Source organism: Lucilia sericata, unplaced genomic scaffold (genome assembly GCF_015586225.1).
Source record: "Lucilia sericata isolate MDLA Ls3-8-SP2 unplaced genomic scaffold, ASM1558622v1 Contig000153F_arrow, whole genome shotgun sequence".
Lineage (NCBI taxonomy): Eukaryota > Metazoa > Arthropoda > Insecta > Diptera > Calliphoridae > Lucilia > Lucilia sericata.
In genome coordinates, this window is record NW_023994184.1 from 517,120 (window position 1) to 544,132 (window position 27,013).

The 27,013-nt window shown below is 29.8% G+C and overlaps 2 protein-coding genes across 2 annotated transcripts in view; one reads left to right on the forward strand and one right to left on the reverse strand.

Annotated features, from left to right (window-relative positions):
- The window catches only part of LOC119601269 (negative elongation factor A), a 99,395-nt gene that overhangs the window by 46,139 nt on the left and 26,243 nt on the right, over window positions 1-27,013 (reverse strand). The window lies entirely within an intron of this gene.
- The window catches only part of LOC119601270 (tyrocidine synthase 3), a 32,491-nt gene continuing 17,769 nt past the window's right edge, over window positions 12,292-27,013 (forward strand). Inside the window, exon 1 of the mRNA XM_037952098.1 lies at window positions 12,292-12,630. The gene's annotated coding sequence lies outside the window, so the exon portion shown is untranslated. The remainder of the gene's footprint in view (window positions 12,631-27,013) is intronic.

Below are 27,013 nucleotides of genomic sequence, written 5' to 3' on the forward strand. Positions count from 1 at the left end.
TTTCAATCAGTTAAAAATTGTTTGTTTATACAATTTCATTAATCGATTTCGTAGTAATAGATTTGTTTTTTAATGTTTTGGTTTCTTTTTATCTGGGGATTCCTAACAAATTCTGCGGTTTTATGACTCAACACTTTCTGTTGGAGAAGTTCACGTTTTTTTTTTTTTCTAATTTCATTGATGTTAGAACGCAAATCAGTCTAAGCAAAATTTTAATTTTTTAACAGTAAATGATGACGTTGAAATAGGGGCTTGGTTTCGGTTTAGAAATTAACTATTTGAAATGTGACTTCTAAATAAATTAAAATTATTAAAACTTACACTAAATTATTTTTTATTTAACATTAATTTTGTCCAAAGGGAATTTAAATTTTATTAAAAAATATTTTTTATATGAAATAAAAATTTCATAAAAATGATTTAAAAAATTAATTATACTAATTTTTATTTTATATTAATCAGAAATTTTCTTAAAAATACTGAATAAACTAGAGCTGAAGTAATTCTGAGCTAGAACTAAACTAGAACTGAACTAGAACTGAACTATAACTGAACTATAACTGAACTATAACTGAACTATAACTGAACTAGCTGAACTAGAACTGAACTAGAACTGAACTAGAACTGAACTAGAACTGAACTAGAACTGAACTAGAACTGAACTAGAACTGAACTAGAACTGAACTAGAACTGAACTAGAACTGAACTAGAACTGAACTAGAACTGAACTAGAACTACTAGAACTGAACTAGAACTGAACTAGAACTAGAACTGAACTAGAACTGAACTAGAACTGAACTAGAACTGAACTAGAACTGAACTAGAACTGAACTAGAACTGAACTAGAACTGAACTAGAACTGAACTAGAACTGAACTAGAACTGAACTAGAACTGAACTAGAACTGAACTAGAACTGAACTAGAACTGAACTAGAACTGAACTAGAACTGACTAGAACTGAACTAGAACTGAACTAGAACTGTACTAGAACTGAACTAGAACTGAACTAGAACTGAATTAGAACTGAACTAGAACTGAACTAGAACTGAACTAGAACTGAACTAGAACGGAACTAAACTGAACTAGAACTGAACTAGAACTGAACTAGAACTGAACTAGAACTGAACTAGAAACTGAACTAGAACTTGAACTAGAACGGAACTAGAACTGAACTAGAACTGAACTAGAACTGAACTAGAACTGAACTAGAACTGAACTAGAACTGAACTAGAATGAACTAGAACTGAACTAGAACTGAACTAGAACTGAACTAGAACTGAACTAGAACTGAACTAGAACTGAACTAGAACTGAACTAGAACTGAACTAGAACTGAACTAGAACTGAACTAGAACTGAACTAGAACTGAACTAGAACTGAACTAGAACTGAACTAGAACTGAACTAGAACTGAACTAGAACTGAACTAGAACTGAACTAGAACTGAACTAGAACTGAACTAGAACTGAACTAAACTAGAACTGAACTAGAACTGAACTAGAACTGAACTAGAACTGAACTAGAACTGAACTAGAACTGAACTAGAACTGAACTAGAACTGAACTAGAACTGAACTAGAACTGAACTAGAACTGAACTAGAACTGAACTAGAACTGAACTAGAACTGAACTAGAACTGAACTAGAACTGAACTAGAACTGAACTAGAACTGAACTAGAACTGAACTAGAACTGAACTAGAACTGAACTAGAACTGAACTAGAACTGAACTAGAACTGAACTAACTGAACTAGAACTGAACTAGAACTGAACTAGAACTGAACTAGAACTGAACTAGAACTGAACTAGAACTGAACTAGAACTGAACTAGAACTGAACTAGAACTGAACTAGAACTGAACTAGAACTGAACTAGAACTGAACTAGAACTGAACTAGAACTGAACTAGAACTGAACTAGAACTGAACTAGAACTGAACTAGAACTGAACTAGAACTGAACTAGAACTGAACTAGAACTGAACTAGAACTGAACTAGAACTGAACTAGAACTAAACTAGAACTGAAATAGAACTGAACCAGAACTAAACTAGAACTGAACTAGAATTGAACTAGAACTGAACTAGAACAGAACTAGAACTGAACTAGAACTGAACTAGAACTGAACTAGAACTGAACTAGAACTGAACTAGAACTGAACTAGAACTGAACTAGTACTGAACTAGAACTGAACTAGAACTGAACTAGAACTAGAACTGAACTAGAACTGAACTAGAACTGAACTAGAACTGAACTAGAACTGAACTAGAACTGAACTAGAACTGAACTAGTACTGAACTAGAACTGAACTAGAACTGAACTAGAACTAACTGAACTAGAACTGAACTAGAACTGAACTAGAACTGAACTAGAACTGAACTAGAACTGAACTAGAACTGAACTAGAACTGAACTAGAACTGAACTAGAACTGAACTAGAACTGAACTAGAACTGAACTAGAACTGAACTAGAACTGAACTAGAACTGAACTAGAACTGAACTAGAACTGAACTAGAACTGAACTAGAACTGAACTAGAACTGAACTAGAACTGAACTAGAACTGAACTAGAACTGAACTAGAACTGAACTAGAACTGAACTAGAACTGAACTAGAACTGAACTAGAACTGAACTAGAACTGAACTAGAACTGAACTAGAACTGAACTAGAACTGAACTGAACTGACTAGAACTGAACTAGAACTGAACTAGAACTGAACTAGAACTGAACTAGAACTGAACTAGAACTGAACTAGAACTGAACTAGAACTGAACTAGAACTGAACTAGAACTGAACTAGAACTGAACTAGAACTGAACTAGAACTGAACTAGAACTGAACTAGAACTGAACTAGAACTGAACTAGAACTGAACTAGAACTGAACTAGAACTGAACTAGAACTGACTAGAACTGAACTAGAACTGAACTAGAACTGAACTAGAACTGAACTAGAACTGAACTAGAACTGAACTAGAACTGAACTAGAACTCAAAGAGAACTGAACTAGAATGAACTAGAACTGAACTAGAACTGAACTAGAACTGAACTAGAACTGAACTAGAACTGAACTAGAACTGAACTAGAACTGAACTAGAACTGAACTGACTAGAACTGAACTAGAACTGAACTAGAACTGAACACTGAACTAGAACTGAACTAGAACTGAACTAGAACTGAACTAGAACTGAACTAGAACTGAACTAGAACTGAACTAGAACTGAACTAGAACTGAACTAGAACTGAACTAGAACTGAACTAGAACTGAACTAGAACTGAACTAGAACTGAACTAGAACTGAACTAGAACTGAACTAGAACTGAACTAGAACTGAACTAGAACTGAACTAGAACTGAACTAGAACTGAACTAGAACTGAACTAGAACTGAACTAGAACTGAACTAGAACTGATCTAGAACTGAACTAGAACTGAACTAGAACTGAACTAGAACTGATCTAGAACTGAACTAGAACTGAACTAGAACTGATCTAGAACTGAACTAGAACTGAACTAGAACTGAACTAGAACTGAACTAGAACTGAACTAGAACTGAACTAGAACTGAACTAGAACTGAACTAGAACTGAACTAGAACTGAACTAGAACTGAACTAGAACTGAACTAGAACTGAACTAGAACTGAACTAGAACTGAACTAGAACTGAACTAGAACTGAACTAGAACTGAACTAGAACTGAACTAGAACTGAACTAGAGAACTGAACTAGAAAACTGAACTAGAACTGAACTAAGAACTGAACTAGAACGGAACTAGAACTGAACTAGAACTGAACTAGAACTGAGACTAGAACTGAACTGAACTAGAACTGAACTAGACTGAAACTAGAACTAGAACTAGAACTGAACTAAGAACTGAACTAGAACTGAACTAGACTGAACTAGAAACTCTGAACTAAGACTAGACTAGAAACTGAACTAGACTGAACTCAAAAACTGAACTAGAACCTAGAACTGAACTAGAACGGAACTAGAACTGAACTAGAACTGACTAGGTAGAACTGAACTAGAACCTAAACTGAAGAACTCTAGAACTTGAACTAGAACTGAACTAAGAACTGAACTAGAACTGAACTAGAACTGAACTAGAAACTGAACTAGAAACTGAACTAGAACTGAACTAGAACTGAACTAGAAAATGAACTAGAAAACTGAACTAGAACTGAACTAAACTGAACTAGAACTGAACTAGAACTTAGAACTGAACGAGGAAACTGAACTAGAACTGAAACTAGAACTGAACTAGAACTGACTAACTAAATAGAACTGGAACTAGAACGGAACTAGAACTAACTAACTAGAACTGAACTAGAACTGAACTAGAACTAGAACTAGAACTGAAGAACTGAACTAGAAACTGAACTACTGAACTAGAACTGAACTAGAACTGAACTAGAACTGAACTAGAACTGAACTAACTGAACTAGAACTGAACTAGAACTGAACTAGAACTGAACTAGAACTGAACTAGAACTGAACTAGAACTGGACTAGAACTGAACAAGAACTGAACTTGAACCAAACTAAAACTGAACTGAATTGAAATAGAACGAAACTTTTTAGATTATATAAAATTTAGTAGTTACTTTAATTTCATAAATATTTATTTTGATAAATTCTCAACACAAACTTAAATTAATGATTTTAAATAGAATTGCAATTATTTATGATTCATTTCCTAAATTGAAAATTAACCATTAAGTTTGTGGTATTTAAACCGTCACTTTTCATATAATTTATGACTTTTATTGCAATTATAAATAATTTATGTAGAACTCAAATAAAATTTATAGTTTTACCAAACAACCTTTTCAATATGCAGATTATTGTACATATTAATAAAATACATATTCTTACATTTTTTTCAAATAATGTTCTGTGATCTGGTATTCTACATATTCTTATGTAACCAAATATGGAAGTGTAGCGAGCAATGTTTAAGATCGTATTGTTTTAAATTTTTGTTGTCTAAAAGTGCTAAGTTTTAAAGAATAAACATTTTTAGTAAATCGTGGCAAAAATTAAAAAAAGTAAAATATTTTTTTTTTAATTTAATATAGATTTACAATTAATTGTGTGAAAAATAGCAGTTCCCCTATTTTTGGTATTGTTGATCTAGTTTTTTGATTTTGTAGGTACTACATGTGCAAATTCATTTGTTTGTTTAAACTCAAACTAATTCAATTGTTTGTTAAGTGTTTTAATTATTTAGATTTTTTAACTAATTAAATAATTATATCAGAGAGGGAAATGTTGTTCATCCATTCATTTTCAATTTAATAGTTCTGCATGTAGCTTTTTTCCTTTTAATTTTTGTTTAAATAACGAAAGTGAATGGCTTTAGAATCGTATTCATTTATTTCAATTTATTTATTTATTATTCAAGTTCAATGCAATTAAATTACGTAGTAGTAAATATTAGTTATTAGTACGATATTATAATGATTATGATTATTGTTATTATTCTAAAACAAAACAACAAACTACTGAAAGGATTAGAAATAGAATTTGTGGTGATAGTAAATGTAACCACAATGAAAATCTACTAATAAACAAATTTTAAAGAAACTATTACTTTTACTTTTTATTTTAAATTAAAAGTAACTCATCAGCAGTGGAAATACCCAGAGAAATAGAAAAAATTGTATACATGAACTTTTTTCCCACAGCGTAAAAATAATTAGAAATATGCTGATTTTAATAGTAGTTCTAGTTTAGTTCAAATTTAGTTCTAAATTGAGAAAGAATTTTGTCGAAAATTTTATCTCAATTTTTAGCTAAAATCCCTTTAAATATTACTAATAATAACTAATCATAGTTATTATTACTTTTATTTTAATTAGTTTAGGCATGTCAAGTGTTTTTTTTTTTTTCAATCAGATTTGTAAAATGTTACTTCATCTAAATTGCAATTATTTATAATATTAAGTAACAAGCACAAATTTTACAAAAAAATACAAAATTAACAACAAACTAAAATTATAAAACACATTTGAAAAAAGCAAAAAAAAGTAGTTCCCATGATGCTCATGACGACGCCCTAACGATGTGAATATTTTTAAAATGATTATATTTTCCCTGACAATACACGTAAAAAGAATGTTTGTTTAAACGCTAACATTTACTATTATTGTTTAATTATTATTTAAATTAACCCATTTTAAACGAATAAACCAGAAGTCATTCCCTCATCGCCTTTTTTTTGTTATAACTTAATTATACTTAATATTTCCATTCTTTTGTATTCCTAAAATATTTTAAATCAATACAAGTTTTCTTTAAACAAAAGTCTAAATATAACAAAACCACAATTGTTTAACAAATTACTACTATTAATAAATATTATTTTTTTTCAAGTAGTTGAGTATTATAGTAAACATCTGTATTAAAAAAAGAAATCAGGAATTAATCACTTAAACCTGATATATAATATAATTTGGATACAATTGCATCTAAATGTTTAGATATCGAATTTAACTTGAAATTATAAAACAAATATTGAAAACTTGTATAAGTTTTTAAAAGAGCTTCCGCCAAAAATAGAAGTTATTAGTGGAAGATTTAATTTTGATCACAAATGTTTTGAAAATAATAAAAAAAAAATATTGAATTTTGAACGGGTTCTTAACAAAAGAGTAAAAAGTATGGATCTCTGAAATAGTGAAAGACAAAGAATTTATTTACTCAACCTATTAAAAACATTAAAATCAGATTAATATCACTTTGATTAATAGTTTCTGGTTCAGTTCTAGTTCAGTTCTAGTTCAGTTCTAGTTCAGTTCAGTTCTAGTTCAGTTCTAGTTCAGTTCTAGTTCAGTTCTAGTTCAGTTCTAGTTCAGTTCTAGTTCAGTTCTAGTTCAGTTCTAGTTCAGTTCTAGTTCAGTTCTAGTTCAGTTCTAGTTCAGTTCTAGTTCAGTTCTAGTTCAGTTCTAGTTCAGTTCTAGTTCAGTTCTAGTTCAGTTCTAGTTCAGTTCTAGTTCAGTTCTAGTTCAGTTCTAGTTCAGTTCTAGTTCAGTTCTAGTTCAGTTCTAGTTCAGTTCTAGTTCAGTTCTAGTTCAGTTCTAGTTCAGTTCTAGTTCAGTTCTAGTTCAGTTCTAGTTCAGTTCTAGTTCAGTTCTAGTTCAGTTCTAGTTCAGTTCTAGTTCAGTTCTAGTTCAGTTCTAGTTCAGTTCTAGTTCAGTTCTAGTTCAGTTCTAGTTCAGTTCTAGTTCAGTCTAGTTCAGTTCTAGTTCAGTTCTAGTTCAGTTCTAGTTCAGTTCTAGTTCAGTTCTAGTTCAGTTCTAGTTCAGTTCTAGTTCAGTTCTAGTTCAGTTCTAGTTCAGTTCTAGTTCAGTTCTAGTTCAGTTCTAGTTCAGTTCTAGTTCAGTTCTAGTTCAGTTCTAGTTCAGTTCTAGTTCTAGTTCAGTTCTAGTTCAGTTCTAGTTCAGTTCTAGTTCAGTTCTAGTTCAGTTCTAGTTCAGTTCTAGTTCAGTTCTAGTTCAGTTCTAGTTCAGTTCTAGTTCAGTTCTAGTTCAGTTCTAGTTCAGTTCTAGTTCAGTTCTAGTTCAGTTCTAGTTCAGTTCTAGTTCAGTTCTAGTTCAGTTCTAGTTCAGTTCTAGTTCAGTTCTAGTTCAGTTCTAGTTCTAGTTCAGTTCTAGTTCAGTTCTAGTTCAGTTCTAGTTCATAGTTCAGTTCTAGTTCAGTTCTAGTTCAGTTCTAGTTCAGTTCTAGTTCAGTTCTAGTTCAGTTCTAGTTCAGTTCTAGTTCAGTTCTAGTTCAGTTCTAGTTCAGTTCTAGTTCAGTTCTAGTTCAGTTCTAGTTCTAGTTCAGTAGTTCAGTTCTAGTTCAGTTCTAGTTCAGTTCTAGTTCAGTTCTAGTTCAGTTCTAGTTCAGTTCTAGTTCAGTTCTAGTTCAGTTCTAGTTCAGTTCTAGTTCAGTTCTAGTTCAGTTCTAGTTCAGTTCTAGTTCAGTTCTAGTTCAGTTCTAGTCAGTCTAGGTTCTAGTTCAGTTCTAGTTCAGTTCTAGTTCAGTTCTAGTTCAGTTCTAGTTCAGTTCTAGTTCAGTTCTAGTTCAGTTCTAGTTCAGTTCTAGTTCAGTTCTAGTTCAGTTCTAGTTCAGTTCTAGTTCAGTTCTTGTTCAGTTCTAGTTCAGTTCTAGTTCAGTTCTAGTTCAGTTCTAGTTCAGTTCTAGTTCAGTTCTAGTTCAGTTCTAGTTCAGTTCTAGTTCAGTTCTAGTTCAGTTCTAGTTCAGTTCTAGTTCAGTTCTAGTTCAGTTCTAGTTCAGTTCTAGTTCAGTTCTAGTTCAGTTCTAGTTCAGTTCTAGTTCAGTTCTAGTTCAGTTCTAGTTTAGTTCTAGTTCAGTTCTAGTTCAGTTCTAGTTCAGTTCTTATTCAGTTCTAATCAGTTCTAGTTCAGTTCGTATCAGTTCATTTAGTTCTACTTCAGTTCTAATGCAGTTCTAATTTCATGCCTAGGTCAGTTCTGTTCCAATTAAAGTACAAGGTTATTGATTCTCCCCCTTTTCAAAAATCATGTTAAATCAAATAGAAATCTTGTTCTGAAAATAGTGAATACAATAATTTAAACTGTGTGAACATAAATACCTAAAATTTTATTGAAACAACAATGTAAAGAAAGGCAGAAAATATTCCCATACAACTTTTTCATCAGTGAGTTGAGATTAAAGTCATCTATCACAACTTAAATCCCTAATTAATTCAAAATTAAATACGTTTCAATTAAAATTGTAAAAAATTAATAATTTTCTTTTTAGCGGCTGTAAGTGCGAGATACTTTTTCTAAATCAACTTAATTACTGGTACTTACTCGTACATGCTTATTAACTAACGATCCCACGATTGATTTAATTCAATTTGTTTGCAACTCGTACGAGTTTGTATGAATGAATTTAAAAAAAAAATTATTTATTTTTAAAGATCGTAAAATGAAATAAAATTAAAGGGCAACAAACAGTAGGCACACGTCCAATGTTAAATCGAAAGTTAATTTATTACAAGCGGTTTTAACTACACGAAAGCCTGATAGAAATTAATTCGGTAGGAGGTTTTTTTTTTAAATATTAAAATGTATTTAATTAGATATTGGGCAAACAAATTTGAGAAAAACTAGAGGTTTGTTTTTAATGCTGTTTGGTTCCATGGATAATAAAATAAACATTAAATGGATAGTAAAATGTACATTAAGGAAAAACCTTTTACACTCGTGCTAGAAATTTATGAAACTTTATTAATATTTTTAAGTTTAAGATTAACTTTGCTTGAGTCGATTTTTGTGTAATACAAATTCTTATAATTCCCATTTCTTTTTACTTTTAATATACAATTTAAAAATCAAACCTTACTTTAAAAAAGTCGTTTTCTACCTCTTTTTCCCCAAGACTTTCATTTTTCTCCTTTTAAATTTATGCAAAATTATTTATTACAAAAATTTAGACACTTTGTAACAAAATACTTTTTGAATGTAATTAAATTTATAGTAAATAATTTGTTAAACAATATGTATTAACATAATAACAATAATTATGATTAATTGTTGATTGTTAACTTAAATTTTTTAAATAATATTTTAAACAATAATAAATCTATTTATGTGGGGGGCGTAAGCCAAGATTTTTCCCTAAGGAAGTGAATAATTTTAATTAAAAATGTTAATAATCTGGGAAATAAGAAAATTAAATGAAAAATAGGGTCAAGTAGTTGGAAATTTCCGTTAATGATGAAATTGTATTTAATTATTACATTTTAATTATAATGAATATGTATTAATGATAATTAATTAAAAATAAATATAAAATATTTATAAACAAGGATGTTTATGTTTGCTTAGATATATTTGTTCTATTCAATTTAACGATCCGTTCCACCATGTAAAAGTTGAAAACTTAATTCTAGTTCAGTTCAGATTTTTCTCCAAAATCCTGAATGTTAATTAGAAACTGAATTTTTTGTGATTTGCTTAAACACTAAACGAACTTTGTGAATTAAGGCCACAGTTTATTTTAAGAAATAAATGCAAAAAGTTAAAATTTTGAATAAACTTATAACGCTAAAATTAACTACCAAAGGGGAAGTACCCTTTTTTAAAGGGAATTTTTGGAGAAATTTAATGTGTTGAAAATGACAATGGATTTTTTTTTATTTAAGTAATACAATTAATTGTATATTTTCCGTATATGATTCAATTCAATTATTTGTATTATTGTGTAAAATTACAAAAAATTACACAGCCCAACGATTCTTATTATTTGCTGTGCTGATTACGAAAATCTCAATAAAAAAAGTCTTATCGTCCACCATTCTCATTCTCAATTTCAAGTATCTAGATTAATTAATTTTAAAATTTTTTTTTATATTTTTCCCATCTCTGCTTAATTTCTAATACACAATTTTCCATCACTAATTTTTGTGTTAACAAAAAAAATGATAGATAGATAGATAGATAGATAGATAGAAAGATAGATAGATAGATAGATAGATAGATAGATAGATAGATAGATAGATAGATAGATAGATAGATAGATAGATAGATAGATAGATAGATAGATAGATAGATAGATAGATAGATAGATAGATAGATAGATAGATAGATAGATAGATAGATAGATAGATAGATAGATAGATAGATAGAGATAGATAGATAGATAGATAGATAGATAGATAAGATAGATAGATAGATAGATAGATAGATAGCTATATAGATAGATAGATAGATAGGATAGATAGAAGATAGATAGATAGTAGATAGATAGATAGTAGATAGATTAGATAGAGATAGATAGATAGATAGAAGATAGATAGATAGATAGATAGATAGAGATAGATAGATGAATCAATAGATAAATTAGTTTTAGCTGTGCACAACGAAACTGATATCGGTTTTTTCTTTATCACCCACAATTTTCCTCGCAAGATGACATTGAATATTAGTTCATATAAAACCGAAATTTTATACATTAATCGATTTGATTTTAAAAGTTTTTACAAGCCATGATTGCGTTGGCCTGAGTTATTAGTGAAAAATAAAAAAAATTAATTACACAAAAAATTACTGTATAAAATTATAAAAGTATTTCATTTAGGGTTTAAAAATTTCTATAAACTATTTCAAAGCAGAATTCTCACTTAAACACACAACTATACATGTGTTACTAAATGTAATAGCCCTGATTTTTCATAGGAAATGTAGACAACTTTAAGTGAAAGAATTAAAAACAAAACAAAAACAATGTGTCATTGCAATAGAACTCGACTGGTGAGGTGATTTTTTTCATGTTTTCATAATACTGGTAAAAATGTAACTTTAAACCGGCAGGGACTTTCCCAAAAACCCTTTGAAAAAACTGACGTAAAATTCTTAAGAAATGAAGCAGACAATAACAACAACTTTAACATTGATTTTTGCTTTAAGAAATATTACGCATACGTAAAAGGTAACAAGAGAAACAAACACAGACACCAATACGTATGAAAATTTGAGTTGCAAAGTATAAACAATAACAAACTGTTAGTTTGTTTACCTTTTTTGTTTTCTTTAGTTAAACATCATTATTGTTATGCTAATTATTAGCAATAACTGCTTCATTGTTGATTAGCATATGTATACACATGTCTAGTACTAATAAAGTACTCTTTTTCTATTCCTCCTTCCATCTTCAACTATTTACTCTCAATTACTATCAGTAGCAGCAGAGTATGTAATTGTTTTTGTTTGTTTGTGTTTTTTTGTATTTGTTTGCCAAGCATCATCATCATTATTGATTGACAAACAAGTTTGATTTTTCGCGTTGAACTCTTTGTTTATATAACCCAACAAACATTTGTGACGTCTTAAATAAACAAGTACTTTTTTGTTTGTTTGTTTTTTTTCATGCTGCTGCCGCTTTAAACTTGTTGTCTGCTAAAAATAATTTATTTTTTTTACTGGCTTTTTCTGTTTTTAAAAATAACTGCTTCTCGTAATTGCTTTAACTCTCAGTTATAGTTTAAGCTTGATGATTGTTTTTGTTACTGTCTTTGCGTATTGTTTTTACTGTGGATATTTGTTTTTGTTTTCATACATTGTACAGTAGTCTCGTGCTGTAGTTTCAATAAGTTTGTTTGTTTATCTTATAAATGTTTTTATTCTTGTTGCATTCTGTAAACACAATCATCGAAAAACACACACGAACCGACTGACTGAACGTATCGGAGGAATATCGTTGTTTTTGTGGTTTTTATTTTTGTGATTTTTATTTTTATTCACTTGATAGTTTTGAAAATTTTTCGCATATAAAAGTAAGTCTTCGTCGGAGGTTCTGATTAGTATTTGAAACGTCGTTTAGTTTAAAACGCTGGAAAATTTTTTCTCTACAGTGTGTAAAAGAAATTAAATTTATATAAAAAAGGATAAAGAAGGATAACTTTATAACATTAAAGAGAATATTTAAAACCATATTAAAGCAACAAGTGGATTTTGTTGATTTATTTAAAACAATTTAAAAGAAATATTTAAAACAATTTTTAAAACAAAAAAATTAAGAAATTTTAATTTTCGTTTTAAAGAAAATTTTAAAGAAAAGTGTTAATAATTTGTATTAAAACAAATAAAACTAACAGTAAATTTGTGCTCAAATAAAATTTAAAGAAAAAGTACGTATAAATTAAATTAAGTTTTAATAAAAATGTCAAAGGACTTTATGAAAAAAATATTAATCAAAAATTTAATTTAAATTTAAAATAAATAAAAAATAATGCTGATTTTTCAAAGACAAACAACAACAAAATATTATTTGTTTGAAAAAAATATTTATAAAAATGTATTTTTTAATTTTTTAAAAATAACAAAAGCAATCAATTTAAAGCAACGCAACTTATTAGAAGTCTCATTGAGTTTAAATATTTTTGGTATAAAATTTAAAAAAAAATTAAAAATATAACTGATTAATTTTTTAAAACCTAAGGTGAAAACTAGTAACGATTACAAATATTAAGTGAAAAAATGCATTGTTGTTTTCGAAATTAAATTTTCAAACTTTTAACATTCTTAAGAAAATTTTATATAAATTGAATAACCCATTGACTTTTAAGCCTCACCATGGTGAGACCTCGTACCCTATAAAGTATATGTCTATATTCTGGATCCTTATAGATAGCGGAATCAATAATGCAATGTCTGTCTGTCTACCTCTTAAAAAAAAATTCTGAAGACCTCAGATATCGATATCATGCTTTTCATTCGTTTTGAAAATATTTCACTTCGGTTCATTATTAGATTTAAAATATTAAAATTTTTATATAAAATAAAAACAAACTAATAATCGCCTACGATATTTCCTCTGGTTTCAACACTCACTGAACTCATTAGCCATGTGTCTTATTAAATAACCATTAATATCTTTTAATAAAGTGTTTTACTTAGACCATTAAATAAAAATTCATTATTAAACATTAATGTCAATTAACAATTAGAATTTTATTTTCTAAATCACTTTATTATATTTAAATGCGTTTATATCTATTAAAATTCTTAGTTTATATTAAAGGTAATCTACTATAAACGAGAGATTTAAAATGAAAATAAATTTATTAAATGTTAAGAAAAAATTCTTATGCAGATTAATTATAACGTATTTTAAAACATCCGTTTTAAAGATTATTAAACCTACTATTATTTACAATTATTTTATAGATTTGTTTTATTGTGAAAAACATCTATAACAAAACTCTTCAAAATTTATAAAGACTTGGCAAAAATTTCCGCCCAATTATAAACCTAGACCAGATGTCGTCACAGTGCTCTTACACATGTATAAAAATACAAACAATATTTATTAGGTTGCTCAATTTCCACTCTTTGCCTATAGCTAGCTGCTAGCCTTTACTTAAAAAAAATAACTCAAATTATTAAAACATATTTTTCCTACTAACTAAATTCCGCTAAATAAATAAAGCTCTCAAAAAGTTCAATGAAATTAGAACTTTTCCATAGTTTGTAAAAATTTATAAAATCTCACCCAAAGTTTTAATTTTACAATTGAGTTTTAACACAACAAAGACAAAATTAATTGTTTCTGTTAAACAATTTGTTAGGGTTTTTGTCTTTTTGTAGGGTACACACATGTTTGTCAAGTGCCCCTTATTACACAGCAAATACATATTAATGACATATACTAACTCAAGAACTTTTCAATGACAAAAACATACCGCCTGCATTAGTTAGCAGGAGTCTAGTAATGACTTGTCTATAGTGTATATTCTTGTCAAAAGTCTAGTCTATAGTCTAGTCTATAGTCTAGTCTATAGTCTAGTCTATAGTCTAGTCTATAGTCTAGTCTATAGTCTAGTCTATAGTCTAGTCTATAGTCTAGTCTAGTCTAGTCTATAGTCTAGTCTATAGTCTAGTCTATAGTCTAGTCTATAGTCTAGTCTATAGTCTAGTCTATAGTCTAGTCTATAGTCTAGTCTATAGTCTAGTCTATAGTCTAGTCTATAGTCTAGTCTATAGTCTAGTCTATAGTCTAGTCTATAGTCTAGTCTATAGTCTAGTCTATAGTCTAGTCTATAGTCTAGTCTATAGTCTAGTCTAGTCTAGTCTAGTCTAGTCTATAGTCTAGTCTATAGTCTAGTCTATAGTCTAGTCTATAGTCTAGTCTATAGTCTAGTCTATAGTCTAGTCTATAGTCTAGTCTATAGTCTAGTCTATAGTCTAGTCTATAGTCTAGTCTATAGTCTAGTCTATAGTCTAGTCTATAGTCTAGTCTATAGTCTAGTCTATAGTCTAGTCTATAGTCTAGTCTATAGTCTAGTCTATAGTCTAGTCTATAGTCTAGTCTATAGTCTAGTCTATAGTCTAGTCTATAGTCTAGTCTATAGTCTAGTCTATAGTCTAGTCTATAGTCTAGTCTATAGTCTAGTCTATAGTCTAGTCTATAGTCTAGTCTATAGTCTAGTCTATAGTCTAGTCTATAGTCTAGTCTATAGTCTAGTCTATAGTCTAGTCTATAGTCTAGTCTATAGTCTAGTCTATAGTCTAGTCTATAGTCTAGTCTATAGTCTAGTCTATAGTCTAGTCTATAGTCTAGTCTATAGTCTAGTCTATAGTCTAGACTAGACTATAGACTAGTCTATAGTCTAGTCTATAGTCTAGTCTATAGTCTAGTCTATAGTCTAGTCTATAGTCTAGTCTATAGTCTAGTCTATAGTCTAGTCTATAGTCTAGTCTATAGTCTAGTCTATAGTCTAGTCTATAGTCTAGTCTATAGTCTAGTCTATAGTCTAGTCTATAGTCTAGTCTATAGTCTAGTCTATAGTCCTAGTCTATAGTCTAGTCTATAGTCTAGTCTATAGTCTAGTCTATAGTCTAGTCTATAGTCTAGTCTATAGTCTAGTCTATAGTCTAGTCTATAGTCTAGTCTATAGTCTAGTCTATAGTCTAGTCTATAGTCTAGTCTATAGTCTAGTCTATAGTCTAGTCTATAGTCTAGTCTATAGTCTAGTCTATAGTCTAGTCTATAGTCTAGTCGATAGTCTAGTCTATAGTCCTAGTCTATAGTCTAGTCTATAGTCTAGTCTATAGTCTAGTCTATAGTCTAGTCTATAGTCTAGTCTATAGTCTAGTCTATAGTCTAGTCTATAGTCTAGTCTATAGTCTAGTCTATAGTCTAGTCTATAGTCTAGTCTATAGTCTAGTCTATAGTCTAGTCTATAGTCTAGTCTATAGTCTAGTCTATAGTCTAGTCTATAGTCTATTCTATAGTCTATAGTCTAGTCTATAGTCCAGTCTATAGCCTAGTCTATAGTCTAGGCTATACTCTAGGCTATACTCTAGGCTATACTCTAGTCTATAGTCTAGGCTATACTGTAGTCTATAGTCTTTTCTAAACTCTAGTCTATAATCCAGTATATAGTCTAGTCGACTGTATATTCTCTCTCTTACAAATGGGACACTAAAGTGGCGTTTGTCTTCACTTTTGCTTAGAATGTGTACATGTATGATGAAAGATGAATTAGAGCCAACCAGAACGTAAGTAAAAATGAATATCATTTTCGGATGCGTTAAGACTTCTTGTCTAACTACTGAGCAAAGATCGCCTTTCGTAAATTTCTTTGATTTAATACTTTGTTCATTTTTAAATGTTAATGTATTATTTGTTATTAGCTAGAATTATGTTTTATTACCAATTACATTGCACAAATATAAAAAAGTCATCCATTCCTTTTTTGAAACAATGTATTGGCTGATTAAACATTTATAGCGCTTTAATAATTGTTCAATTAACAATTCTAAAACAAGAAACTAAAAAAATCTCAAACATTTCACTTTGTTACACTGATAATTACAAACAAAATTAACATAATTTAATGTAAAGTTCGGAAAATTTTAGCGTAAATAAAATGAAAATTATTAAATAAGTGAGTAATTGCCACTGACAAGATAATTAAACAATTGCAACAGCGGAGCAGTTTTTACATTAAACAAATTAAATTAAACAGTAAAACAATGAATAATAAACAAATTCATGAATGCTGTTAAATATTTAAAAGTGTAGACAGTTTTTGAGGAACAGCATTTATCCACATTTTACTATTGTTTTGTCAAAATTTAAATAAAATTTTTTTTTTAAATTGTCTTTAATTGTTTACATAGTTTGTTCTTAAACAGAATGTTGCACTTGCGCAATAATGACAAAACAACCAGCCAAACAACAGCAGCAGCAACCGAGTCACCGTTGTTGCATTGCTTTTAACTCGCAACTAAAGTTCATTAACTTTTTAGCAAAAATACTTCTGCTTAGTTACTCACATTAAATGCTTTCGGTTGTTGTTGTCAGTTTAGCTTAAATTATAGTTCTCTATGGATTTGAAAATAAATACAAAAAGGCAAAAGTTTAGAGTTAGCTATTGAATACTCTGGTGTTTAGAAACTTTAAGTATATGTTGCAAATATTTAATTTTAATTTTAAAAACGGAAACGTTGAAGTTTTAAAGCTTAATTTTGCCTATTGTATAGAGATATGACGTTTTTTTAAGGCTATTGAACTTTTTTAAGGTGACTAAACTAGATTTTGTTTGTTTAAATTATATAAAAACAATATTGTTCGATTTTTGTTTGTTTTTTTATAAATACAAATATGAATATAATAAAACCGATGCATATTTTAGACCCTTCACCTTTGTAAGAAGACTATTTATGTATAAGTTTGTCATTCCTTTTGTAATTTCTATAATATAATTTTTCGATCCTATAAAGTATATATCTTTCAAGTCCTTATAGATGAAGGCGTCGATTTAGCTATGTCGATTGCCTGTCTGTCCGTTTGTATGTTGAAATCAGAGTCTATTTAGCCATGTCCGTTTGTCCATCTGTCCGTGTATATGTTGAAATCAGTTTTCAGAAGACCCCAGATATCTGACAGATCCCAATTTTCAAGATCGCTATTTAAAATCAGCAAATCAGTCCATAAATAAAGGATATAAGAGCAAACATTCGAGACAACCTCTAAAAATTTCATAAAAAGATTAACATTTTTGTGCATGCTTTGACAAAACGAAATAACAACAACAATATACAACATCATATGGTAAATGTTGTTTTGGAACTATAAAAACAAAACAGAGCAAAAACTATATGTTACGTATGAAACTATGTTTGTTATTGTTTTATTATTGTGAAAATCAAAGATGGAAAACTGTATGGCAGAAAATTTAAAAAAAAATATTCAAAATTTTTAAATTAAATATGTTAACAGGTTATTCTATGTAACTCTGGTACCAAGGACAATTTTCGTCCTTTTTTACTTTTTGAGTTTTCTCTAATATTGAACCTAGAAACATCAAATTAAGCCAATAAATGTGAACCTATAAAAGCTCTCTTTTTGGTACTTTTTCGTTCTTCGAAAGTTACTTTTAGACTTTTCTATAATATTGAAACTAGAAACATAAACAGAGTGCTGAGTGAAAGAAAATCTGTTGAAAAAGATTTTCGGTACTTTTTCATTCATCAATTGGTACTTTTTGGTTTTGACATATAGGATCCTGATGGAATGAAAATCTGTAAGAGCGATTTTTTTGGTACTTTTTATACTTCAATTGGTACTTTTTGAATCTTTTTAAATTTTGAACCTAGAAACGCTAATTTGAACACGCAGCATACTGCTTGCTAACAAAAATTATAAAAGGGTAGTTTCTGGTACTTTCTTGTGATTCTCCTGCTCGAATGAAAATCTACAAAAGAAGACTTTCTGATGATACCTTTTCGTTTTCCAACTGGCATTTTTATATATAAGGTGCGACACAGCTAAATATAGAACTCTTACTCATCGAATTATAGATTTAATCAAGAAGAAGGAAATGTTTTAAAACTACAAAGTCGACTTCGAAAATGCTTATAAAATTTCTAATTATCTCAATTTAGATCTTCTAATGCCAAATTAAGAGTGAAATTTTAATTCGTAATCTAGATGCTTTGTTTGTTCATTTATTTCTAAATTTAGAAAATTTATTAAAATCTGATATCAGAAAGAAGCAGACAATGGTAGACGGAAGACTCGGATAGCATAAATCTTAACAAACGTGGTAAGCTCACTATTGACAAACAATCCGTTGCCATTGGTAGACGGAAGACTCGGATAGCATAAGTGTTAAATGCGATGAAAAGTTTGCAAATGATCTATCATTGAATCCACCACTAAAAAGTATATATTTGGATATACATACACAGAGGGAAAAAGAAATATACACGCCTGGTATCTAATTGACACCAAACTGTTTATAATTTTTCAATAACATCCGTTGTCAAAGTATATATATATACATACGTACGACAACACTATGCAATGTTGACAACATTGAAACAATTCGTTGTTGAAATCTAAATTTTTACACATCCGTTGTCTAAATCTTAACAAACGTGGTAAGCTCACTATTGACAAACAATCCGTTGCCAATAGTGACCTTCCCACGTTTGTTAACATTTAGACAAAAGATGTATATAAAATTTAGATTTCGACAACGAATTGTTGCAATGTTGACAACGTTGCGTTGTCAATTTGGTACCAGGCGTATATGAAAGATTTCTGAAATATATTTATTTTAAACTCATATTATCTATCGGCATAACATTCCGTCCATTATATATCCAAAAATAAACGATCTCCTTCTCACGAAGGCGATTTTATACAATGTAGCAACTCATTTTAATATTACAAATCGATAAAATATCACATTTAAATATTTATTTATTCGCATTATAATTGTAGACTTTCAAAAAAAAAGCAACAAAGATAATAATAAACATTAATGAATAATAGATTTTTTTATTTGTTTTAAACTTTTTGCAATTTAAATTTTTCAAAAATTGCAAATCAATATATACAATGTATAATTAAATTTTCATATTTATATTTAGTTTAAGTAATAATTCTGAATAACAAACCAAAAAAAAAAAAAACTTTATCAAATTATAGTTGATTTAATGTACCGCAACAAATAAAACGTTTAGAAAATCACAAAAAAATATTTATTAAATGTTCACCTTCGCTAGTTAGGATGATGAGGAGAAATCTTTAATTTGCAAATCGCAAATTGCAACTATGTTAAATCAAGGTCAATAGCCATTGCGTTTTTTTTGTCTATATTCTTTTGCTGTGTAGTTTCCACAATTTGCTCTTCAAGAACCCAAACAATTCTAATTTCAAGCTTGGAAAATTTGATGCAACACAATAAATATAATTATAAAATTTTATAATGTTGTATATTTTTTTAAATTGTTATGTGGTATGTATTTGTTTGTTTTTTTAGTAGATGTGTATTTGTTATTGTTTTTTTAAGGCAAAACTTGCATAATTTTTAAATTAGTAAATGTCGTTGCAGTAGCTGCAAAAAAACAGCTGGCTGTTGTTATGATTGTTTGTGGTGGCTATGGGTGATGATGCACAAAAGGTGCCGTTCATAAGTTTTATAATGTTGGTTAGGGCAAAATGTATTTTCTAGCAAGTTCAAAAGAAGTTGAAGGATACATTAATTTTGTTATTAATTAAAATATCGTTCGTAAGCCCGAAGTATTGAGGGACCTTAACGGACTTAGCAATATTGCTAATAATCGTCTAAAGTTTCTTAAAAGTTACACAATAATTAAGGGATATGGTAAGTTTTGGTGCAACACTTTTTAACGGACTCCGAAGTAACCCCCCGCTCTCCGGGGCATGTTTCCTTGATGAAAGACTCTCATCTTGGTGTATTGCAATCCCGGGGTAAAGAGGTGCTACCAGTACCTCTAGTCTACCGGGACTATAAATTGGTGATGTCATTTCACTCCTCGGCTAGTCCTTGGAATGATTTGACATGGGGTCGAAGTAGATAACCTCATAATCTGGTACTACAGGTGGCCAGTTGCCCGCAGGACTTGTCCTGGCTGGTTGGTTAGCTGAGGTTCCTTCGGAATCCACGTAGTGGCTGTGGTTTAAACCCAAATTCGCGGGAAGAGTAAGTTGAGGTTAAAAGACTGATGTACGGTGAAAGTTCGTTGTTGTTGTTGTGACTATGGGACTAAGTGTTGGAACTGAGTTGGTGTTAATTGTATACGATACAGGATGAATGTAGGGGTATACGGTCCTTGCTAACCCGTATACCTAGAGTAAGTGTGTCGGATGTCGTTCTCTATTGAGTGTGTCGGATGAATGAGAAGTGTGCTGGGTTGAGTGGTGATGGATGAAAGGTATATTATACAAGTGATACCACAGAATTTTACTTCCTTGTCCTAGTATGTTCAGAGTAAACTCTGCTCATACCAGAATTACCATAGTGTTTCTCTGTGAGTAAGAACAAAGTGTCGGTTTATTTGATGGATTCGTATTTCGGTCTACCGGTTACGTCTGTAGATGCTGTAGGTGTGACTCAACAGAGGCCATCCCATCTGCGTGGTTGTAAACGCAAGTGATGTTTTTGCATCTCGGAAGTTAAGCAACGGAGCAGCAATGGTAAGAGATTAGATAGTTCGAGCACTAGAGCAAAGTGCACGTATACTGTACCGAAAATTCCATAAACGTAAATTGCACAATGAGGCGGTGGTGAGCGTTGCAAAAGCTCACCCAATGGTTGAAAAAGACCTCCGTGAAATAAGGCCGTCAAGGCAGGTGTTCACGTAAAGCACTTCGACATTCATGACTCCGAAGTAGTAGAGCTTATTACGCAACCTTTACCGAAATTAGTTTTTCGAACCGGAATGACTGAAAGTTCAACGACTTAGTAACACCGGCTTTACAAGTATGGTTGCGACAACAACAACATATACATCACTGTTTCTAAGAAATTTATTTTATTTCGTTTAGGGTCCCGGCTGATTTCCTTAGCTTAAAAGGGAATTTCGACATTTCAAAAGAACAATCACAGGCCAATCGACCCATAGTGAAGAAAATTTACAAAGTGTATTACTATTTCATTCACTATTTTCAGATTTATAATAAATCAAATTATTATTACAAAGTTGTCAAACAGTAGACTCTTTAGAAATTACTTTCTAAATCATCTAATAACAAACATAAACAAATGAAACACTATGGCGCCTTTGTAACTACTAAAACAATTTCCTTTCTAATTTTTCTTGGAACAAAAAAAAAAATGGCAAAATAAAAATCTAAATTAAAAAAACATGCATATTTTAGCAATTTGGAATTTCAATTGCACCTTAAATAAAAAAACACAATTCAATAGAGAGACCCCTCTAATAAAAAAATAAATTTTAAAAACAATTCTTTCACTTTTTTTTAATATGACGTATTAGTCGTCGCAAAAAGTTCTCTAATAAATAAAAAATATTTACTTCCGAATGACAATCATGACTTTCTTTTTTGTCTTTCTCTCTGTGCTCTTTTTTGTGGTGATCTTTTTTTTATCAATTTGTTTATTATTAGCTCCCCATCGTTGTTAAATTGTTGTTATTTTATATCATTTGTTTAGTCAGTCATTGTTATAGTTTTATTTAAGTTTATTAAGTGCTGAAATGCAATTTGTTTTGATTTATTTAATTGAGTCAAGTGTAACTCGCGCAAACAATTGTGGTTTACTGATCGTACAATAGGAATGAATGGATGGCAGGCAGGCTGAATGACTGTCTTTCTGTATGAATGAATGAATTGTAAATTGTTTTTGTTCTTTTCTGTTGTCTTTTGTCATTTAGATTATTAATAATTTTGATGTAGTACATGAGTTGAAGCACATGTTTGAAAATCACGATCGTGATGAGTATTGAGATTGAATAGTTAGCAGATGTTTTAGCGATTTTTATATATGTACTATAACTACGGAAAGAAACATGATTTGTAATGTGTTAAGTCTAGAATATAGTTATAACTTTTTTAAAATTTCCACTTTTTTTAAATTTTCGACTATTTTTGACTTTTTTCTACTATTTTCGAGTTTCCGACTTTTTTCGACTTTTTACGACTTTACGACTTTTCGACTTTTATTTACAAAGTCGACTTTTCGACTTTTTTCATAGACTTCGACTTTTCGACTTTTTTCGGCAGAAAGTTCGAAAGTCGATTTATAGAACCCTACTGCACGATCTAGCTGTCGGTAATTACATATCTCCATTTATATTAAGCTTTCTCAGAGATCCCTCTTTATAAGTATTTTTAAGGGAATCTCATCAAACAAGTTCAATATAAATTAAGAAACTCCGCAAGACCTCGTTCTTTCTCACGTGATTAAGTTCTACGTGATTGAGCCGATTTTACCGCTCGTGGCACTCAATATCATATTTTACCGCATGTTGCTTCATCTCTATTTTATAGGTTATGTAAATATTATGGAATCAGAAACTCTTAATGTGTTTCGGCTTTTTAAAAGACTGTAAGATATATTTAACACCATCTGACCATCTTATTATTTACACCACTTATATCCGACCTAAAATGGAATACATCTAATTTGTGCGTAAAACACGCCATTCATCAAGTCGGAACTTGGACTTTAAAAGTCAAAATTGTTGGTGCAAATGGTATTTATAAATACCATTATTTAACATTGGATAACATTTCTAGGTTTAATATTGCAGAAAAACCAACAAGTCCATGTTGGACAACGAAAAATTATCAAAAATCTGAACTCAGAATGTTTAATTTTATGTTTGTAGGATCAATATTATAGATAATACAAAAAGTACCTTTTGAATAACCAAATAGTACCAAAAAGTCCCCTCTTATATGATCTTCTCAAAAGCATGTCGGATATAATTATGGAAGATTCGGATCTCGCAGATATCTGGGGTCTTCTGAAAATTGATTTGCACAAACATACAGGTAGACGGATATAGCTTAATCGATAAGGATCCAGAATATATGTATGTATAGTTTATGGGGTCGGAAAATTATATAGAAGAAATTACAAAACGGAATGACAAACTTATATGTATATACCCTTCTCACAAAGGTGTAGGGTATAATAACGCATTAACTAATTTCAAAATTCATCAATTTGCAATTAAGAACAAAATCTAGATTTTAGATTTATAAGTTAAAAACAATATAAAAGAATTCAAAGGAAAAAGTAATTACTATTAAGCAAAAATATACTTAAATTGAAGGCAATTAGTAGTAGTAGTATTAGCACATCAGTAATAAAAGGCATTATGTAGCCACATTTAATTAGTTTGAGGTTTTTTCCATAACTAATAAAAGAACCAGAATAGAATTTACTATTTTCAAAACTCTTTCCTGCAAACAAAAAAAATTCTATATTTAACAAATATTAAATTAAGTTTTATTTATAAACTGATCAGAGTTAAGCATTCTTATTATTATTATTTTAATCACCATTAAGTCTATTATTAACTTCTGTTATGTATAGTATATTTTCCAGTCACCCAGCCGTTCCCAGTCACAGTCGTTTAGTAAATGTTTGTTGATTATTGCAGATTGTTTTGATGACCAATTGAAATGAAACTTAATCATACTGAAAGTACAAACTAACCTAACAATGAATACTAATACATTAGACTAAACTAAAAAATAGTTGGACTTACTACCTACTCTTAACCCTCCTCCTTTCTGTCAGTTTTAATAATTACAATTAGTTTCCAAACTGAACGCGAAAAATATATTAGAATAGTTTGCCGTTTGGAGGCAAACAAATAAACACAGCTAGTGTTTAAAATGATAAATAGTTCTTAAATTTGATTAGAAATGATAAATTAAGTTGAACTAAGGCAAGTACTATGATTGTACTAAATAAAACTAAATAAATTATGGGGCGCATTTTATGTTTAAACCTTCCCCATTCAATGAGTCAAACATTTTGAAAATAAACGATTTCATTCTTTAAATTATTTCATTCCTCATTATTCAAAATATAATAAATTAAAAAGCCACAGTTAATTGTGTATAATATTTTTAGTTCTACTGTTGCTGTGTTGAAATTAATAAAAAAAAAAAAACAACTGTTGCTGCCACAGGTTGCGGTAGTCAAAAAACATGTTGTAATTTTCGACTGTTGCATTCAAGCAATTTAATTTTTTATTAACAATCATTAAATTGTGTTTATTCTAAATATTTACACCCTACACGCAGTTAGGGGTCCTTGTATTATTGAAATGTGTAATTCAAAAAACATTTATTGATTATAAACATTAACATTAGGATCAAGGTAAGAATTAAGAATAAAATAAATTGATTAAATAATAATTAAAACAACAGGTACACTTATTGTAAACCATAATTACAAACATTTAACAGAGGTTATCAGTGGAAGAAACAACTGGAGTAGTGTTCTCTATTTTCTTATCATTGTCATCTGGCATGAAAAACTCAGTACTTTAGTACTTTTTGATACCGTGGTACATCTCACGTCTTTTACGGTACTTTTTCTAACTTATAAACTTTTGCCACATAATAGTCAATAGACCATTCTATAGTCAAGTCTATAGTCTAGTCTATAGTCTAGTCTATAGTCTAGTCTATAGTCTAGTCTATAGTCTAGTCTATAGTCTAGTCTATAGTCTAGTCTATAGTCTAGTCTATAGTCTAGTCTATAGTCTAGTCTATAGTCTAGTCTATAGTCTAGTCTATAGTCTAGTCTATAGTCTAGTCTATAGTCTAGTCTATAGTCTAGTCTATAGTCTAGTCTATAGTCTAGTCTATAGTCTAGTCTATAGTCTAGTCTATAGTCTAGTCTATAGTCTAGTCTATAGTCTAGTCTATAGTCTAGTCTATAGTCTAGTCTATAGTCTAGTCTATAGTCTAGTCTATAGTCTAGTCTAGTCTATAGTCTAGTCTATAGTCTAGTCTATAGTCTAGTCTATAGTCTAGTCTATAGTCTAGTCTATAGTCTAGTCTATAGTCTAGTCTATAGTCTAGTCTATAGTCTAGTCTATAGTCTAGTCTATAGTCTAGTCTAGTCTATAGTCTAGTCTATAGTCTAGTCTATAGTCTAGTCTATAGTCTAGTCTATAGTCTAGTCTATAGTCTAGTCTATAGTCTAGTCTATAGTCTAGTCAATAGTCTAGTCTATAGTCTAGTCAATAGTCTAGTCTATAGTCTAGTCTATAGTCTAGTCTATAGTCTAGTCTATAGTCTAGTCTAGTCTAGTCTATAGTCTAGTCTATAGTCTAGTCTATAGTCTAGTCTATAGTCTAGTCTATAGTCTAGTCTATAGTCTAGTCTATAGTCTAGTCTATAGTCTAGTCTATAGTCTAGTCTATAGTCTAGTCTATAGTCTAGTCTATAGTCTAGTCTATAGTCTAGTCTATAGTCTAGTCTATAGTCTAGTCTATAGTCTAGTCTAGTCTATAGTCTAGTCTATAGTCTAGTCTATAGTCTAGTCTATAGTCTAGTCTATAGTCTAGTCTATAGTCTAGTCTATAGTCTAGTCTATAGTCTAGTCTCTAGTCTAGTCTATAGTCTAGTCTATAGTCTAGTCTATAGTCTAGTCTATAGTCTAGTCTATAGTCTAGTCTATAGTCTAGTCTATAGTCTATAGTCTAGTCTATGTTTAGTATATAGTTAGTATATAGTTTAGTCTATAGTTTCGTCTATAGTCTAGTCTAGTACTTACATACATAGTTATTTGTAAGTCTTGACTAGGTTCCTTCTAAGTAATAGTCATTGAAAAGTAAGTTCTTAAGTAAGTACAATTATTAGAAGTTATTCAGAATTCAGGTCAAAGTTAAATATCTGACAAAGTGTAGAGTCTAAAACAGTTACTATAATCTATTCATTAAATTTTTATAATTTTCGCCATTTTTTCCCGCCAAAGTTTATTTATGTTTTTTTTTTTTTTTGCCACAAATATAAATAATTACAACTTTACAAGACAAGGTTTAACTTGCGAAATTTAAACTTACTTTTTTAGCAGAAAAAAATATTTAATAACGACCTACAAATAAAAAGTAGACTGCTATCACAAATTGTTACATAATATTCAATTTTAAATTCTTTTAAGAATTAACCTCTAAATTTTGCCAAATACACAGAGGGAAAAAAATGTTTTAAAATTACACCAGGCTGTTAACAAATTGATACTAAAGTTTGTATAATTTTTCAATAACATTCGTTATCAAAATATGTACGGATAGTTGTCAAATCAGTAACAAAAATATAAAAAATAAACGACTTTATCAAAACACACAAAAAATAATATTCTGTTACCAAAGTGACAACGCTATGTTATCAAACAGAACGTTGCGATGTCAAAATCACAACGATGCATTGCCGAAATGACACAAAGCGAATCGAGCCGGTACTTTTCTACCGGCTTTTCCCTCTGTGTATGGAAATATCCTCTAAATACCTTTCTTTTGAGATCTATTTACGAAAAAAGTTTAAAAATTTTGAATAGCAACATTTTTATAGGCATCAATTTCTGAGGCATGTCATTTAATTAAAACCAAAATGTTTTGCTGCCGACTAATGTAAATGTGCAACAAAGTGTAAGCAAAAAATCAGGTTTTATATATAATTTTATTTAACCAAAAACGGCTTTAAAATTTGCTTCCGATATTTGTGGCTGCTGACAAAAAGATTCTTTTTAGTTAAAAACT